The sequence below is a fragment of the Pararge aegeria genome, chromosome 19 (genome assembly GCF_905163445.1).
Source record: "Pararge aegeria chromosome 19, ilParAegt1.1, whole genome shotgun sequence".
Lineage (NCBI taxonomy): Eukaryota > Metazoa > Arthropoda > Insecta > Lepidoptera > Nymphalidae > Pararge > Pararge aegeria.
In genome coordinates, this window is record NC_053198.1 from 3786949 (window position 1) to 3797222 (window position 10274).

Consider the following 10274-nt stretch of genomic DNA (forward strand, 5'->3'; position numbering starts at 1 on the left):
TAATGTTCTAATATAACCAATATCCAACAACCAAGTTAATTCGACACGGTGGATTTTGGTGGAGTGTGTGAGACGAGTGAAACCCAACATCAGCTAAGAAAAACGTTGCATCCAGACGGCATTGCGTCTCCTAATTTCAAAGCAACGGCGGACTAGCGAACAGAAACCAGATCTAGATCGCCTCGGTACAACTGGTAAGTAGCTGCCTTTTGTCTAGACCAGTTTATCATCAAAATTAGAATCGTGAAGATCGTGTTCCAAACCCAGTGTCACATTTTATGATCCGTGTGGTCACAGCGGTAGTAACTCCCGGACGACCTCTGTCACAAAACGCTGGACTACTACTGGACTACTGCCCCGTCTTTTATCATTTATAGTACCAGAACAACGAAATGAAACGACAATTTGAAAAGAGTAACAAATTCGCTACTAATAAAGCAGTAAAATCTGCAAAGGTAAATTCATCCAGAAATACAAATATCTACATCGATGACACTGCAAAGGCTTGACAAGACAAAGGATTTGGCATGGCGCCAATCCGTGAAAGAAAACTCCACAATTCCTATCTCTAAAGCAGGCTACACACGTTTCGGTGTTTACAGGCCCACCGAGTTGTCAAACCGTATCTTATGTTAAAGGAAAACTGCGACAGCGTCCCAACAATAGACAACAATCCTTATAAAGTTTAATATAACCGAAACTGCAACCTATTCTTTTAAACTGTGATGGTATTCGACATTCGTATATGACAATATAAGTATAGTACCTGTACTTATAATAACCGACAAGTGGCGGTATAACCACTTCGAATTGGCTAGGCTGAACAAATGGCACAGACCGGTGTCGGGCAGCAGCGACGCCGGGGCGATCAGTCTAGCCCTGCGATGACCAACCCGCCTGCCCAGCGTGGTCATTATCGGGCATATCTTTAATGGGAAGGAGAAAAAAACCACAGCCCCTAGTTCCCGGCGGCCCCGCTATTCCTGGCTCTGGCAGCGGTTATGGTAACGGCGGGGCAAGGGGTGTTAAGAATCTCCGGCAGAGATTCCGCTGCCAACCCCGACGACTTGACCTGGCAACATACAACGCACGCACGTTGAGGACCGATGGAAAGGTGATTGAGCTGGAAGAAGTGGTGAGCAAGTTGCGCTGGGATATTATAGGATTGTCTGAAGTCCGGCGAGAGGGGGAGGACTCGATAATCTTGGAATCCGGCAACTTGTTTTACTACCGGGAGGGTGACAGGGTGGTGTCGGGTTTATCGTCCACAAGTCTCTCGTCAACAATGTTGTAAAAGTCGAAAGTGTGTCGAGCAGGGTAGCATACCTTATACTCAGAATTACCAAACGGTATTCGTTGAAGGTCATACAGGTATACGCGCCGACTTCGGCACACCCAGACGAGGATGTAGAGGTTTTGTATGAGGACATTTCAAAAGCCATACATGCCTCGAACACCTACTACAATATTGTGATGGGGGATTTCAACGCGAAGCTTGGCGAGCGAACTGGTTCAGAGTTGAGGGTGGGGCAATTTGGGTATGGGCAACGGAACCACAGGGGTCAAATGTTGGCTGACTTCATGGAGAAGGAGGGCCTTTATATGATGAACTCCTTCTTCAAGAAGCGGCCACACAGGAAATGGACCTGGATAAGCCCCGATGGTTCCACGAGAAACGAGATCGACTTCATCATGTCGACCAAACGGCATGTATTCAATGATGTCTCTGTGATCAACAGGGTTAAAACCGGAAGTGATCACCGTATGGTAAGAGGCACATTGAGTATAAACGTTCAACTTGAAAGAGTCAGACTGGTGAAGTCTACACTCCGGCCTACTCGTGCCCATATTCAAAACCCCGAGAGCTTTCAACTAGAACTACAGAACCGGTTCGGTTGCCTAGCAGATTGCGACACTGTGGACGATTTGAACAACAGGCTGGTGGAAACTGTCCAAACAGTCGGGTCCAAATTCTACAAGGCCCACCGTAGAAACAAGGCCAATAGGTTCTCAACCAATACACTCAAGCTTATGACGGAGAGGCAAGAGATGAGACTACAGTCTATAGCAGACGCGTCCGCTTACCGGCGGATTAATAGGCAGATCTCTAAATCACAGACTCGTGATATGCGGCACTTCAATACAGAGCGTATTAAAAATGCCATCGAGCAAAACAGAGGCTCTAAAGTGTTCGCTAGAGATCTGTCTATCGGTCAGAGCCAGTTGATGCGACTGAAGACCAATAATGGTAGTCTTGTCTCTTCCAAACCTGAGATCTTGGGTGAGGTTGAGAACTTTTATGGACAGTTGTACACCACAGTACAGACGCCTGTTGAAGATTTGGCTAAGGATCCTAGAGCCAAATTAACTCGACACTATACCGAAGATATCCCAGACGTCAGCCTATACGAGATTAGTGTGGCTCTCAAGCAGCTTAAAAATGGCAAGGCGCCGGGTGATGACGGAATAACGGCAGAACTCCTGAAGGCAGGTGGAAAACCGATACTGAGAGTCCTTCAGCGATTGTTTGATTCCGTTATTCACCAAGGCACAACGCCAGAGGCATGGCACAGGAGTGTGGTGGTTCTGGTCTGCAAAAAAGGTGATAATACCTTGTTGAAGAATTACAGACCCATCTCGCTGCTGAGTCATATCTACAAGCTGTTTTCGAGAGTCATTACGAATCGTCTCGCTCGTAGGTTTGATGACTTCCAGCCTCCCGAACAAGCCGGTTTCCGTAAGGGCTTTAGTACCATAGACCACATTCATACGCTGCGGCAGGTTATACAGAAGACTGAAGAGTATAACCGGCCACTTTGCTTAGCGTTTGTGGACTATGAAAAAGCCTTTGATTCGGTGGAAACTTGGGCTGTGTTTAGGTCACTGCAGAGATGCCGAATTGACTACCGGTATATCCAAGTGTTGCAGTGTTTGTACAAAAACGCCACTATGTCAGTTCGTATACAGGATCAGACTACGAGACCAATCCAATTGCAGCGAGGCGTGCGACAGGGAGATGTTATCTCCCCGAAACTATTTACCGCTGCGTTGGAGGACGTCTTTAAGCTTCTGGAATGGAACGGACTTGGCATCAACATTAACGGCGAGTACATCACTCAACTTCGGTTTGCCGACGATGTAGTCATAATGGCAGAGACTCTGAGAGACCTAAATACGATGCTCGATGGCCTCAGCAGAGCTTCTCAACAGGTTGGCCTACGAATGAACATGAGCAAGACGAAGATTATGTCTAATGCTCATGTTCCGCTTCAACCAGTAATCGTTGAGAACACTGCACTCGAAATTGTTGACGAATACGTATACCTAGGACACACGATCCAGTTAGGTAGGTCCAATTTCGAGAAGGAGGTGAACCGCCAAATCCAACTCGGATGGGCAGCGTTCGGGAAACTCCGTGCCATCTTTTCGTCAGAAATCCCTCAGTGCCTGAAGACGAAAGTCTTCGAACAGTGCGTGTTGCCAGTGATGACCTATGGCTCTGAAACATGGTCGTTAACTATGGGCCTCATAAGAAGGCTTAGAGTCACTCAGCGGGCGATGGAGAGAGCTATGCTCGGAGTATCTCTACGCGATCGAATCAGAAATGTGGAGATTCGTAGAAGAACCAAAGTTACCGACATAGCACAACGAGTCGCGAAGCTTAAGTGGCAATGGGCCGGGCACATAGTTCGGAGAAAGGATGGACGTTGGGGTCCCAAGGTGCTGGAATGGCAGCCCCGTACTGGTAAGCGCAGCGTTGGTCGACCCCCAACGAGGTGGACAGACGACATTAAGCGCGTCGCAGGTAGCCGTTGGATCCAAGCGGCTCAGAATCGTGGAACTTGGAACTCCCTACAAAAGACCTATGTCCAGCAGTGGACGTCTATCGGTTGATGTGATGACTTATAATAAATCTGTTATAATTATTACAGTATTTCTTACAAATAGTTTGAAGCTAATCCAGGCTATGCTTAAGTTAGGTTTGTCGGAACAAGTAGCTAGAATCGGCCTGAATATTAATGATATGAGATAAAAGGTTTAAAACACGCATTTGAAAGCTAGTTCAATCAAAATATCCATTTCTAATTGGAATTTTTTTTAAATGCTGCAGGAAATCCGAAAGTGTGAAAGACCCTAATCTCCTGCTTTAAAGCTGTAAAATTTTGTACAATCGGTTTCGACTAATAACAATTAATTCAGGTTGTGGTTAATATGAGAAAAAAAGATATAATTATTTCTACCGTAGCATGAACAGTTTGCTTATATCAAGCACGAATATCCGCAGTAAAAGCCTGGCATATTCCCTTCCAATGTAACCTGAGGATTTCTGTGATCTGATTGAGTTTCCTCCTGACTTTCAAATAATTATTCCCTAGGTAGCTAGCTCTAAAGGACATTACTTCCCATTGATGTACCCTACATGATTAAATTGAATATATAAGTAAAGAGTGTTTACTTACAAATTCATATGCTGATGCTGGAAGCTGTAGCATTGTAAGTCTCGTATTTAAAAAAAAATAATTCAAAATTCATTTATTTCAAGTAGGCCTAATACAAGCACTTTTGAAACGTCAAGTCTGTCCGTGTGTAGTGACTCTACCACCGGTTCGAAAGGCAGATTCTACCGAGAAGAAGCCGGCAAGAAACTCAGCAGTTGCTCTTTTCCAACATCAAAAATTTACATTTTACATTTTAACATTCATTTTTCTATCTTGTGAAAGATGAAAGCGGAGCCGGATGCTTCCAAGCAACCTTGTCATTAAATTAATTATTTATGTTAATAAAATAAGACTGACACTACTTTCAGACACACAAACCCATATTCACACAGAAATCAATAATAATATGTTATTTTTCACACCGTTTTGCCGTTATCTTTTTGTTAGTCTATAAATTGATGTACCAATCCGCACTTGGCCAACGTGGACTACGGCCTAAACCAATCTTACACGAGGTGGAGACCTGCGTCCTGTAGTAGGTCGATGATGATAATGATGCCAATCGATGTGCCAGTATAAATAAGGTTAAGGTTAATATAGGTTAATATAATTCTTAGAATTAACCTATATTATAACCTACATTAACCTTATTTATACTGGCACATCGATTGGCACCTGTTAATACAAACAGATTTTCCACCTGTTAATACTGTTTTAATTCTATCTTAGACTATTATGTTTAATTTACCTAAAGAGAAATGCGAAATATTGTATTTTTTATAAATATTTTTTTTGTGTGTGTACCTTACTTGCCTTTATGCTTGTCTCGTTATTTTTACTCATTTACCCTCGAACTCTCTCGATGTAGAACACTCTGCATGCCCTAGCATACAAAGATTAAAAAAAAACGGGTGACCTTTGAATGCTTTAACGATTTACTTATCGTGTACAGTCCGCCTAAAAAGCACCGAGGCGGGCCGATCAAAGATTGTTCTGTTTTAAAACGAGAATACAAAGTTTTGCTGTTTGAAACCGATAGTAGCTTCCCAAATAAAAATGCAAATTGTTCTGCTTACTTGTTGTTCGATGCTACACGTAACTTTTGCCAGACTTCGGTTTAATGACAACCCACTTTAAAGTTCGGAAAACTTTATCTATCAAAATATTATTTTGCATTTACTGTATAACGCAGTCACTTTAAACATTGCATACCGAGGTAATGACTTGAATGGTCCTTTTTAATAAATAAACTTTGTGATTAGTGTCGTGTGCAAAATACTTTTGATTCACTGAACCATTTTCATCAACATAATCCTTACTAATTATCCGAAAGTGGGTTTGAAACGCGGGCAACAGCTATAACTCAATATTTTAACAACTCATTGCTAATCACAATCTATATATTTAACGTTTGTTAATGCATTATTTCAATATTTCGGTGCACACAACCGTTGCAATGAAATGACATGAAATTTATTCGCTGGACATGAGGTCTTCTACATCATTATATACGTGTACAAAATCTTGTTGAGCTAGAATTGAAAGGTAACTAAAATAATATAGGTAATGTCAATGTTATCATAATAACGTTGTCAATTTTAATATCCTCTGCAGCTTAGTTGCCTCATAAAAACAGTAGCGGGGCCTAGCTCTAGGGGTAACTTTAGAGTTAGGTCCCGTGCCCCTAAGCTTAATGGCCCAAAAGTCAAGAAGTTAAATAGAGAATTTTTTACTTTTGACTTTTTGGCCCCTGAACAACAAAACTTAAAAGGGCCGAACTGAAATCACAAAAATAATAAATAGTTTTGCACCGTTAAATTATTTGATCATCATATCAGTCCCATTGCTGATTTAACTAAGGCACGGGGTAGACATTTCATACTCTGAGTTGGGCTTCCGTAATCAGAGCTGGTACTGAAAATGTCATAGAAAAACCCCATACCTAAAATTCTTTTAGTAAACTATTCAGTTAAAATATGACCCTACTTTCATTTTTCAGTCAGACATTGCTTTTTAGCTACGAGTATAAAGCCGCTAATAGTACAACTTAAAAAATTATGAAATATAATAATAAATATACTTATTTTTGTATTCTATGTATATTTTAGTGTGCTTACTACAGGGTCTGCCACCAAAATGAAAACGGGTTAAGGCCGTAGCACCGTGGCCCAGTGCTAATTGGCGGAGTCTACACACGTTTGAGAACATTATGTAGAACTCTCATGCAGGTTTCCTCACGATGTTTTCCTTCACCGTTGAAGCAAGTGATATTTTTTTATTACTCAAAACGCACAACCTCATCGTATTGTGGGAGGAGACCCGTGCCCTGCAGTGGGCGACTAATGGGTGGATGATGATCACAGGCACTTACATGTTAGGTATTGGATTTGTCTATAAGAAATTATCTGAAGGTACCTATCAATTCGAAATCTGAATATCTACGCTGTACCACCCCATGCCCCGTAGCGTTATATGAACACATTACTACCAGCCCACTACTGGTCACGGGTTTCACCTTTAGTGAGAAGAGGTTGAGGCCTTAGTCCACCACGCTGGCCACGTGCGGATTGGTGGACTCCACACACCTTTGAGAACATTATGGAAAACTCCCGCGCACGCAGGGTTCTTCACGATGTTCTTGATAAGTTATAGGTGCGTGGTGCTAGGATTCAAGCTCGTTCCTACTAATCTATGTCATTATTTGTATAGAATTGCGATATCCTAGATATATTTGAATAGATATTTAGGTAGCCTTGAAGAGAACACTTTAAGTGATGAAGCCGCTCTTTGCACATTATATTAAATTTAACATTGCATATACATTATACATTTTTACATTGTATAAATAGATCTATATGTTTATTTATATGCACCACCGACCTCTTCTTTAGCTGTGTTTTACGCTATTGGCTGCCTGGAAGAGATCGCTATATAGCGATAAGGCCGCCAAATTGTATACTTTTCTATATGTTTCTGTTGTGTACAATAGAATTGTATTTATTCATTTATTCATTATATATTTGAGTAAGTGTTTCCTGTGTGTTTTTCCTAAATTCTGCAATAAAGTTGTTTTAATAAAATAAAAAAATGAATTTACTATGGAGGGTAGCATACTTTATTATATACTAGGAAACACAATCATATCGTGTAATAAATAAAATATATTTTCTTACTTTATGATAATACATACTCACTTACACACCTCTAATGCAATATCAAATTTATATGGTATTCGATATAAATTTCAATTTGATACTACGCGTTCCTCAGAAAACGGGTATTTACAGCCTGACAGACAAACGATAAAGTTATCCCATCAGGAAAACTCTAGGAACTCTAAAATAGTCACACAGGAAAGGTGCGCTGAAAATTAATTAGACGAATAATTTCATTCCAGCATTTACCGTTAAAGCTCAAAATACTATCATAAACTGCATTCAAAATATAACCGGCGGTCTGTTTAAATTCTTCTTTAAAGCAAATTTAATGTTACGTAACCACAATATCCTAGAGGACATTTTGAGAAGCTCGTTTATTATTCATCGCGGCACACCACTTGCAGGTGCCATTTTGACTTTTAACTCTTACTTTATTGTGTTAAAGGCTTGTAACTTCGTGCCTTTATAACACTTGAATTGTGTTAATGATCTTTACGTTTATTTATTAGTGAATTTAAACGTCAGTCTATATGTTTGTGTTTGTCTTGTTGAACCCATATTACTTCTGAAAATAGGAACATAGTGACGACAAATTTTGGAATACTATACAGTAGATCTTTATAGTATTCCAAAATTTGTCGTTGTCGACTATGCATTAATAAAATGAATTTAATATGTAGTACCTAATTTTTTCCATCTTTTTATACGGTTCTGAGATCATGGACTTTCCGATTTTCAGACCGCAAACCGATGCCTTTGAGATGTGTTAGACGGCTTTTGGAACCAACGCGTCTATCCTACAAATATTTCCACCAAGCTATCGACCACTTGCCTATTGTGAACCTTGGAATATTTCGACATATTGCCTTTAGGAAACATGGAGAAACTGTTGGTAATGGACAAAATGAAAGTAAAAAGACCAAGAAGACGTAGCCCTATTTGTTGGGTGGACCAAATCAGTATCATACTCGGCACAACTGTCCTCATGGCTCTGGACCATGCCGTGGGCAGATCAAAATGTCACAGTATCGTCAGATTTAGGATATTCCGTGGCAAGAATCACGACCCTCAGCAGTGAGGTGGATCATGCAAGGAACAGTGATGCTGTCATCTAATATACATGCAAAAACTTACAATACAAAATTTAAGAATACTTCTGCTAGAAAGCATTACCCTTTGACTTTCTTCAATTATAAGACAAAAATTAATACGACATTTTATTCAAATTCAACATTCATTTATTTAAAGTAGGCCTAATATAAACACTTTTGAAACGTCAAGTCTGTCTGATTGTAGTGACTCTACCACAGGTTTGGAAGCCAGATTCTATCAAGAAGAAGCCGGCAAGAAACTCAGCAGTTTCTCTTTTCCAACATCAACAATTTACATTTTACATTTATAACATTATAACATAACATTCTTTTTTATATCTTGTTAGCGATGAAGGCGCAGCCGGCTGCTTCCAAGCACCTTGTGATTAAGAAATTCATCAATTGTATAGTAACCTGAAGTAGAACCCACAGTTGTTGTTGTTGCCTATTAAAGAGCGCGACAACACGACAACACAACGTAATTAAGTTGGTTGAGCTTCATAGAGAGAAATTTTCTCTATTAAATTAAATTGTATATTACGCAAATATTGAATAATTGGGGCTTAAATTTGCTTATTTTTTTTTCTTTAATATTTTTGCATGTTAGTTAAATCTATATCAAAAATAAAATATACTTGTCGTAGTCTTATGTTGTTGTATCAAAAATAATTATATAGGGGAGAGCACTGATATCTATAGTACGAGTTTTTACTCAGTTTAGGTACCAGTGATTCAACCATACATAAGCTATGATTTCTGTCACAATTTAATAATCGTGTAAATAAATGATTTTTATTATTATTTTATATAGAAAGCTGAGTTGTGATAACTAACGCAATATTCGTGGAGCACACATGAGAGGGTCTTATATTATTCAGCACGGCGTGGCGCGTGCCACTCGCAGGTGCACGAGTTTAACTTTGTACTCTTTCTTCATTGTATTTTATTGTAGCGACGCGGCGAAGCACTTGATGCTTCAACTTTGTGCTAACGAACTCGGCGAAACTTCAAGCGATTTTTTTATTACGAATCTTGTAGTTCGGAATCCTCAACAAGGACCTAAGTTTTTATATCTTTTCAGTGATACATAATCTTGTTCTTTTAACACAGAACCCTGTTTAGTACAATATGCATATATAAGTCAGTAGTGGAGCATAAAAATGCCAGATTTACATAATTACATATATTATTTTTATAGTAAATATTATATTTGCGGGATTTAACAAAAATTGTTTATGTTAAAAAAGAGTAACTGCTGAGTTTCTTTCAGGCTTTATCTCGATGGAATCTGCCTTCTGAACACACACATTTGTGGTTTCAAGGGTGCTTATAAAGTAGGCCTACTTGAAATAAATGAATGTTGAGTTTTGAATTTTTTGCACATACTCGTATGAACTTGCACAACCGGGATGGAATGTAAAAGGGCCTGATTTATTTGAACATAGTGTATTAAATTATATTATTATTATATTTATTGCCTTTTGTATACTTCTTCTGTCTGTGTTTTCTTTTATTCTTCTTCTGTATTTTTATTTGTGTGCAAATAAAGAGTATAAATTAATAAATAAATAAATAAATAAATAAAT